Genomic DNA, 10,300 nt, shown 5'->3' with positions numbered 1-10,300 from the left:
TTGGCCGAAGGTACTGACAAAATAAAGGTCTATAAAACAATTATAATATTGCGATGTCGAGGAAACACAATACTGAACCAATGAATGCAAGTAGAAACATTTATTGAAGACTGGAGTTAAGCTGCTGTTAGGTATAATATCAAAATATGGAAGGCCTGTGTAAGTTGTTTTGGGAGCAAAGTTTAGGAATTGAAAAAGCAAACGACAAAAAATCAATTTGCAGTAGTTAATTTTAAAAACTGTTTCAGTTTTTTTTTTGGAAAGAGTTATATATTCCAGCCCAAAGTTATATCTGGGAGGCATATGTCTATGTCTGATGCATATAGTCTATGATCTTATTCCAGAAACATGCAATCATACGGCTCACTCCATCATCCTGCCATGGCACCGGTCCACGTGATGCCCTTCAACCTTCCGAACGGTGACCCTGGACATACCGATGTTGGATCTTACGAGTGGCAAAGTTTGTGTCATCTGACACCATAGAAGAATAATAGGATACTTAATAAGCCGGCAAGGGGAAATTTTTTCCCAAAACAACCTTACACTCTGTTATTACACAAGGCCTGAACTACACCATTGCCCAGGAACTTACATGCACTAAGGGAGAGATGCAGAGTGGGGGAAGGGGAATGCCCAGGAAAGGGGTTAGGGTGAAGGCCGAAGTCGAGTGTTCGGTTGCCTTGCTCAAGAGAACCTTAAGACCAGGAGGAAAGGGAACCGTTACTTGGTACAAATTGGGCGGACTGACCTAGCCATCTCCTCGCGCATGATCCAAAGGATTTTCAATACACGCTTTCTCTGGAGTGGCAGTAGTAAATGTATTCTGACTTTAATAGTCGCCGAAATTCTGACTTTGATATAGAATTCTGATTTTAGAAGATGAATTCTGACTTTAAGTAGACTTCTGGCCATTGATCTCAGCATTCTGTCTTTGAATCTGCCCGGAACTTGTTCCGCCATTTAGAACACAGAGTCTTAGGGCCCTTCGCTATGTTTTCGTAAGTACTTATGAATGTATTTTGATTTTAAACTCAGGGTCACAAAAACCAGAAAATAATGGTTTCTAGAACCGACTGATGGGTGTGGGATTGGGCATATAGAAATAAAGTGTGTCCTTCATTTCAGCTCAAAGTCAAACATACCAAAGACAATAGCCTCAAAGCAAAATAAAAGTATGAGATAATGTAATGAATGAATTGAAGGATCTGGACCAGAAATTTCCTGTGTGGGGACCAATCCAAAAAGATAGGACACCCGTTTTCCTTAAACACAATGAGGTAGCGTTCGTGACAAAATCTGAGCTGTATTTGAGGGTGAGACGGAGGGTGGAATAGGTTCATGTCTGATGGTGTAAGCGCCAATAACGGATATATATAGCATAGCAGGGGGATAAAGTGGCAATGCATGTTTTACAGACGGAAGTACACCTCCAGCGGAACCATAGACAGTTAAAGAAACATAGCTATGCTATTGCTAGGCGGAACATTAGCTTTTGGACAACCATGGTGCGTAAACGTCTCATGGCGACTCTTAATACGGGTTTGGGTAACCAGGACGTCTCTTTAAGCAATCACAGCGACGGCGGTTTTCCTTTCTTGGACCACTGCACAACATCACCGTGTGTCGATTGTAATCGTCGCCACCTTTTAGGAACTTTGACCAAGCTTCTAAGTGAGAGGGAGACGAGCTGGACCCCGACGAACGGGTAGTCTGGGTTTTATGCTGTGAACGCAGATGTCCGCCGAGAGTATACTAACATGGCCTAACTACGGTCTAAAGGGCGTAAAATATGCAGAAACTGTACGGTAAAGATGAATCGTGAGGAGTTGTGCTTACAGGCAGTGGTTGGACTGTACGTCAAGTGAGCGCAAATTAAAGTTTTTTTTTGTGTATGGGAAGCTAACGCGCCCTTCCAGGAACCCCCCCACCGCGACCACTTCTCCCAATCTAAATCATCGACAATGTCCTGTAAATGCCCCTCGAGTACGTCCCTTTCATTAACTGTCTATGTTACGGGTACTGGGGCAGTGCGGGATGTGTGTTTTTGAGTGTCAAATAAAAGTTCCTCTGGGCAAAATAAAAGTCCTCTTCAGGTCAGAATAAATAGTCCCCTCAGGTCAAAATAAACAGTCCTCTTCAGGTCAAAATAAAAGTCCTCTTCAGGTTCAAAATAAAAGTCATTTTCAGGTCAAAAAAAAGGTCCATCTTCTAGGTCAAAATAAAAGTTCCCTCAGGTCAGATATTAAACGTCCGTTCAGGTAAAAACAAAAGTCGTCTTCAGGTCAAAATTAAAGTCCCTTCACCGTCAAATAAAAATTGTCCTATTCAGGTCAGATAAAAGTCCTCTCAGGTAAAATAAAAGTCCCGTCAAGTCAAATAAAGTCCTCTTACGGTCAAAATAAAAGTCCTAAAGCCTGACCGAGGATAAATCTGGCAAGTTTTAAATTAGGGCTGACACATTGAGGGGAAATATCCAATGGCGATTATTTTGACTGATATTGCAATTCATACAGGATTCACAATATTAGAGGGATGATCATTTTGTATCTATTCTCATTTTCATTGAAGAATATTAAATTAAAGAACATGTAGACCGAAGTTGCAAAAAATAAAGAAATGTGTAGTGATGAATATGAAGTGTTATATAGCAAAAAAGACAAGGAAGGAAAAGTAATATCGTATTTTTTGTTTAAAGGTTCCATGTATGTTGTTCTCTTTTTGGGGTTAATGCTTCATTTCCCGGATACCCGCCCATCTTTTTTTGCTTTTTCTGGCTTTTTTTTCTCCCTTCATCTTTTAGGTGTTACTTGTTTTCGCCTTTTTACTTTTGTTCTTTTCCCCCCCTCTCTAGGACGCCTATTTTTGGCCCCTTCTATCGTCACGTTTGGTTGATTTCGAGCTGAGTAATTCCACCAACGCCCTCAGATTGAACCCAGGACGTGCCAAAGTCTGAAGGGGAAGCTGATTTTTGATACGCATGCGGTGGTGCGACCTCTTGAGAAAAAACGCCGTTTTTGGCTTCTTTGTGTTATTCAAAGAAATGTCACCATGTGTATATAATCACCATGCTTTGTCCAATAACAAGCTGTTGGCTTTCCTCAACAGGCCTTCCCAACTCAGCAGCGGAGGTGCTTGGTTAAAGTTCTGGTGAGGATGACGCACTCTAAAAGGATGTCATCTATAATGACATGGTGGACCAAAGTGCTGCAGGTGAGGACTTGGGTTGGAGGTTTGAAGGAACAATAGAAATAAGCTGGAAAGAAGTATTACAGGCCTGCGAACCGTATTGGGCCCCCCCTTGAGACTTTCAACCTTTTGACACATAATTTTCAGACTTCAACAGAACGATGTAACATTTGTATTTTTGTTGAAGAATCACCAACATAAGTGGACACAATTGTGATAGTGGAACAAATCTATTGGATAGGTTTAAACTTTTTAGCAAATAAAAAACTGACAGTTGGTAGGTGCAAAATATTGGGGCCCATGCATTAATACTTCGTAGCGCACACCGTTTGCTGCGATTCCAGCGCAGGTCTCTTGGGTTAGGAGAGACTGAAATTTCTTGCCCATTCTTCATTGCAAAAAACATGCTGGAGCGCAGTGAGTGTGGTATGGGGAGTGAGCGTTTGTGACAGCGTTTTCAGTCTTTTCACAGGATTCTCAATGTGGATTCAGGTCTGGACTTGACGTGGCCGTTCTAAACAGCCCGGAACGTTTATGTGTGAACACTTACCTGTGTAGATGTTTCGCTGTATGTTTGGATCATTGTCTTGTTGGAAGATAAATATCCGTCCCAGTTTCAGGTCTTGTCGCAGACCCAACAGGGTTTCACCAGAATGGTCCGGTATTTTGGCTGCATCCATCTTAACATCAATCTGAACCATCTTCCCGTCCCTGCTGAAGAAAGAAGCCCAGACCATGATGCGCACACCATGTTTGACAGTGGGAGGCGTGCTGTGAGGTGATGAGCTGTGTTGCTTTTATGCAAACATATCGTTTGCATTGTGGCCAAAAAGTTTGAGTTGGTTTCATCTGACCAGAGCACCTTCTTCACATGTTCGGTGGGTCTCCCAGGTGGCTGTGGAAACTTAGACGAGACTTTTTATGGATAGCGACTTTGAGGAAATGGCTTTCTCTGCCCCACTCTCGAAAATGAGGCCAGATTTGTTGCAGGTACGACTGATGTGCATAATGGACAGACTCTCCCACCTCAGCTGTAGTTCTCTGCAGTTCATCCAGAGTGATCATGGGGCTCGGGCTGCATCTCTGATCAGTATTTCCTTGTCTGAGCTGGAAGTTTACAGGGACCAGGTCTCGGTTAGATTTGAATGTGGTATGATACCCTTCCATTTCAAAATGATCGCTTGACACAGTGCTCCTTGGGATGCTTTAAGCTTGGCGAAATCTTTTTGTATCCAAATCCCGGCTCTTACAACTTCTCCACAACCGTCTATTGGACCTGCCTGGTGTGCTTCCTTGGTCTTCATGATGCTCTCTGCGCTTTCAACAGAAATCCTGAGACTATCACAGAGCAGGTGCACTTTTTACAGAGACTGTGATCACAACAGGGGATATATTTATCCCATCAGTCATTAAGCGACAACATCGGATACATTCAGAGATCCTCGCTGAAATTTAGGACTGAGTGTGCTGCACTGAAAGTAAGGGTGGGGCCCCAATACTTGGCTACGCACCACTTTTTCAGTTTTTATGCTAAAAAAGTTTAAAAATCCAATATAGCTTTAGTCTCAACTCACAATTGTGTCCCACGTGTTGGTTGATTCTTCATCAAAAAATAAAAATGTTACATCGTTAGTTGAAGACTGGAAATGTGTCAAAAGTTGAAAAGTTCAAGGGGGGCCCCAATACTTCGCAAGGCACTGTAGGTCTATTCAGAAAGGCTGTCCCACCAAAGGCCATCAATGGCCTGCATAGCCATTCAATTAAATAAAAAAAACACGGTTTAACTTGGATGACACGATTCAAGAATTTAGGATTTCTTATTTGTCAGACCACAGTACACTGTAGACGAAATTATGTACAAAGTTCAAAGCGTAAAAGAATACAGAACAGATAACATTAAAAGGTATTAGTTATGAATTAAAGCAAGTACATGTTAAGGCTTACATGGGGGCAGTAGCAGTTAGAGGATAAATATAAATATATAGGTCTTAAACCAAAACTGAAAAAAGTTGATTATTGTCCCTAAATAACTGGTCCAATAATAGTAGAAATAGCCCAAGAGATTCACGTATTGTCCGTTCTTTTGTTTACCTGTTCCTTAAACATTAGGATTATAAAAAAAAGAAAAAACAAAGAAAAAAAAAAAAAAAAAACAATAAGTTTTACTGGATAGGGTAGCTTATCATCCATATCATTACAGTGAAATATATTGTCTGGCTGTTGATACATCAGAAGCCACCAATAACATGGAAAACTGGGAAATGTCTCGCGGGCATAACCTAGTAGAAGGGAATTAGAATGACAAAAAAAACAATAATATGATCATTATTGGAATGATGTAATAAAATTTCAGAATTGTAGTCCCAGGACAGCAGGATATGTCGAGGATTCTGGGTTAGGGGAGAATTACACCCCATCCTTGTCATGTGGTTGGTTTCCTCTTCCACTGGATAGAGAAGTAGCGGTGTGTGTGACACTGCCAATGTGGTATTGAACCTAATATACTGAGTGTAAATCCTAACCTAAATGACATGTGTGGAGTTTATTAAAAAGCTACGTATACGTAATGTATCAAATCAGAAAAACAGAGTGACGAAAGAGGACAGATGGATGGTAGCAACAACGTAGAGTTCATGCAATAGAGCAGAAAAAACACACAAAAATGGCCACCCAGGAAAAAAGAACTAAGTTTGAATATATACAGTGCAGCTGGTGCTAATAAGTGTAACACCCATGATTAGTTGACTAAAGAGAAATAAAAAATCAGTTTGGAATAGTATTTAATTCCCGTAATTAAAAAAATAGGGTAAAAGCCAACCTTTAGGACCACCCAATTTCTTTGTAAATGAATAATATATCATAAATAAATAAATGCTCTCACTTAAAATACACGGGCCATAAGTATACACCCCCCCATGTTAAAATAACAGGGAATAAGTAACACCCCCCTATGTTAAAATACAGGGGGCATAAAGATATACACCCCCCATGGTAACAGACAGGGGCATAAGTTATACGCAACCCCCCATTGTTATGTAATACAGGGGCATAAGTAGACACCACCCCATCAGTGAAAATACAGGGGCCTAAGGGTAGACACCCCCCCCATTTAAACAACGAGGTGCGAACTTACCACTAATACCGCATACCACCCCAGTCGATTGTGAAAACTTCACTGTTGCGATTACATCGAGGGGCATGCATTCTGCCAACAAGTGTATACACCCCCCCATGTTAAAAAACAGGGGCATTAAAGTTACACACCCTATGTTAAAAGACAGGGGCATAAAATACACCCCCTAGTAAACTACAGGGGGCATAAAATATACCCCCCCGAGGTTAAAATACAGGGGCTAATATACACACCCCTATGGATGCCTTCACAGCAGACGTGTGAAATAAGCTACCGAGAAGTTAGCAGAAGACATTTGTTCACCCCATCGGACCTCTTCCTTATGTTGTATATAAATACATGATCTTTTCGGTGAAATTTAACTGATCTATCATCCCCCCTTATATGCTTAACCCATTTCTTCTTTATGATGTGCAGGCGCATGGATCGCCTGTGCCTGTGAAATCTAATGTACTATCTGCTTATTGTCAAGGTTTATCCATGTTCCCCCCGTCATGGGGTACTATTGCCAGCCCTTGTATTATATATGTCCGTGTCCCTCGGCCTTGTTTCCCTGTGAATTCCTAGTACATTAACACCCCACGCAGCCCCCCACATCATCATACGTATGTCTATCAGCTTCCAGCTCTCGTATCTATCCTATACAGAATGGCTCCTAGAAAACGTATCGGGGGTTACTGTTTCACAGAAATTCTTTACTGTCCTGTGGCCAGTTACAAATCCTGCGCAAAGAACCACATGAAGGTCACCCAGTACTGCAGGGGTGGTGTCTACATCTTGTAGAATTCTCATCAGTCACCCCATTTCGACTCTTATCATGCCTTGCTGTATGTGTGTAAAGGCTAGTGCGTTATTGCATGGGGGGCGAGAGCAGTGTCCGTAATATCCTAGGGCTGTAGTATTGCCCGCAGATCGAATACCCATACGTTACTGTGTCGTAATAATTTAAAATGCGTTGGACCTGCTTTTTCAGGTATCCGTCGTACACTGCTCAGATTTTGCGTCATTGATTACCCTGAAATGAGACTTACCATGAGCACAGGGTTACCATAAGGTGGGTTTATGTATCGTTTGCTATTTTGGATTATCAAACTTTTTTTTTTCCCTCCTCTGTCAAAACCCAGAGACGCAGCATTTGTTCAATGCTATATAGGCTTGTCCATGTACTGTTTGGTGTGCTCTTGATTTGTCAGGGTCTACCGCTGTACAACTTCACAGCCTGTTATACAAAGTTATCTAACCAAAGCTTTGGACGTTGTTCGATTTATCGCGACATTGACGGATAGACCAAGCTGGTACGAGAGCAACGCAGTTCGCGCAAGCGCGGTCTCTCCTCGCGTTATCGGCGTCACCTGCACTAGGTGGTGTGAGTTTGCTCTATGCTGTGCCGCCCGGAACATCAACTTGAAATCCACTAAGGTGGGGAGGGGGGGGGGGGCCAAGTCTGCTGCTCCATATCAAATCACGGTGGGATTAGCGTAGTATATCGGTATTGGATCAATCATATTAGAGAAAAGAGCGATAAGGACAGCGGTTGAGAGGTAGAATGTGCACATGTTGAGGCAACGCAGACAATACGCGACAGGCTGACGGAGAGATCGTAATTAATAATTGATTTTTGTTTTTTTGATTTTGGTAATGTGTTTTTTGGATTGGTGGTCTTATGGTTTAAAACAAATACACTTCCTTGTGCTCACTGAAGTCTTCTCGTAGTGACGGTTGTTGTGTAGGATCAACTACTCTAGAAATGAACGAGAGACATTTCACCTTGCTCTGGCATCTGTTACAGTTTTTCTCATCAGGATTTTAAATTGGCCCCCCATTCTTCCTCGACAGTGTTGCGCTGCCTTCCCAGGCCATTTCTCGAGTTCTACACCTGTTTCACCATTATCTTTAAACGGGGTTGGCACTTTTTCTACCCTTCCTTTTGTTGGCTCGAAACTCTTTTCCGTGATGTCATTCATTGCACGAGCGGATCCGCACAATGGTCATTAGTGTATTCTATCGTGTTTTTCGTTCAATTATTTGGGTGATTTTTTTGGGCATGGAGCCATTTTCATTTGTCCGTGCACTTGAGTGTTGGACGGTCTCAAAATCAGGCGTGGCGCTGAAGAAGGACAATGAGGTAATGCGCTGATCAGGTTCAGATTCCCGCTTCCGGTGTAGTCTTCCTACTGGCTCTACTGCGGAAAAGTGAAGGTACGGTGTTTAACCAGAGGAGAACAGAAAAGTACTGTTGTCCGGCGACTGGCATGGCTGCGCCGATTGGGTAGGTGTCGCCACTCGGATGTATCGCCCCCATGGTCCACCCTTGACACTCAAACGCCATCTGCTAAGACACCCGAACTGACCGTTGAAAAAACTATTGCACTTGCTGTTGTTTCTCCATTACATCCAAGGGAGAAGAAAGAAGAGTAGCCTCTAGCTCCGTATTTAATTAGGACGCCCCATTGGACTGTCTTGGATGTGTCAATCAGGTATTGCACAATTAATATCAGGATTTACGTTTGTAGGAAGCGCTCGCGACTTTTTAGCCACTGCTTTTTCATGTCCTGTTATGTGTCCTCACTTGCCCTTCACTTATGTTTGCACCTGTTTGAGGTGTGACAACACATTTTGAGGCTGTAGTGCTGTTGAAGTAATGTTAAATGTGCCTGTTGTCCTTGTCGTGATAGTGGTGTTATTCCAGAAGATAGATTGTCAAAGCTTTGCTCGTATATAATATGTTATAGGAACATTGACGATGTTCTTCCTAGTTAAGTGTAAGAATCACATCGAAGATTCCAGCTTACGGGATTGGGTACAGACTCCAATGGCAGACAGACGTGTGCATGTAATGTGATCATTCTATTTACTCAAATCTTGATGAGCTCCGCTCCAGTCACCTAGCTGCGGCCGATATATCAGACGGCTGGATGACACAGAATGAGCTCAAGAGCACGTCGTTCCCAAAATAGTCCGTGCGGAAGAGGATTATAAATTATACTTTTTTTGTAATCGAATTCCTTTGTTTGGGTTTGTTTGGGTCAAAGGACTTTTAAGTGTCATATCGAAACCCTCATTGTTGGCCATCACCGGGGCGCTTGCCCTCCATGTTGTGTCCCTAGTGGGTGCTCGATAGTTGGCTCATAAGCTGTTGAGACCATCTATGCACTCTAGGACCACGTCTAGTGTGGTCTTTATCGTCCGTAAGGGTTCCTTTGCGACCCTTCTGGACTTTGCGCCTTTGTGTTTAGCCACCATACGTCATGGTTTTGCCCCTCTAACCCCCTGTTTCGTTGTTCATTTGACATTTTACCCCTGTTGACCTTTCACCTTCTTCCGTCTTGTCACCCTTTTTAGATTGCCTTTTCGTCCCCCCTATATTGTGTGTCCCGAATGTCGACATCATTGTTCGCCCCTTGCATTTGTGGTCCTCATGTTGCCCATCATGTTGTCCTCATGTTTGTCTCATGTTTGACCTCATGTTGCCCTTTCAATGTTTGTATCTCATGGTGGCCCTCAAGGTGCTATAATTGTGATACTAAGTGACATAATGTTTGTCCTTATGTTGTCCTCATGTTTGCCCCTCAGTTGCCTCATGTTGTCTCACTGTTGTTCCTCATGGTGACCTTATGTTTGTCCTAAGGTTGCCCTCATGTTGTCCTCATGTGGTTCCTCATGTTGCCCTCATGTTGCAATCATGTTTCCTCATGTGCCCTCAGTGTTGCATCATGTTAGCCCTTCTGTTGTCCTTATGTTGTCCTCATGTTGTCCTCATGTTGTCCTATATCAATGTTCTTTTTAATTCCCCAAAACAACATGATTGATTCCACCCAACGCTCTTTGCCAAGTAATTTGTACTTGGCAAAGAGCGTTGTGTGTGTCTACTTTCATTAATTTTGGGGCGTCTTATTCAATTTTTTAACTGTTTTTGAAAAAGTGTTGAGTAAAAGTTGACATATTCCAGTCTGTGATTATCATCAACATCCATTCCTT

The 10,300-nt window shown here is 42.5% G+C and overlaps 1 protein-coding gene across 1 annotated transcript in view; it reads left to right on the top strand.

Moving 5' to 3' along the window:
• The window catches only part of mcur1 (mitochondrial calcium uniporter regulator 1), a 50,468-nt gene that overhangs the window by 36,736 nt on the left and 3,432 nt on the right, over positions 1-10,300 (top strand). The window lies entirely within an intron of this gene.

Source organism: Etheostoma spectabile, unplaced genomic scaffold (genome assembly GCF_008692095.1).
Source record: "Etheostoma spectabile isolate EspeVRDwgs_2016 unplaced genomic scaffold, UIUC_Espe_1.0 scaffold272, whole genome shotgun sequence".
Classification (NCBI taxonomy): Eukaryota; Metazoa; Chordata; class Actinopteri; order Perciformes; family Percidae; genus Etheostoma; species Etheostoma spectabile.
This window is presented reverse-complemented; position numbering and strand designations above follow the sequence as displayed.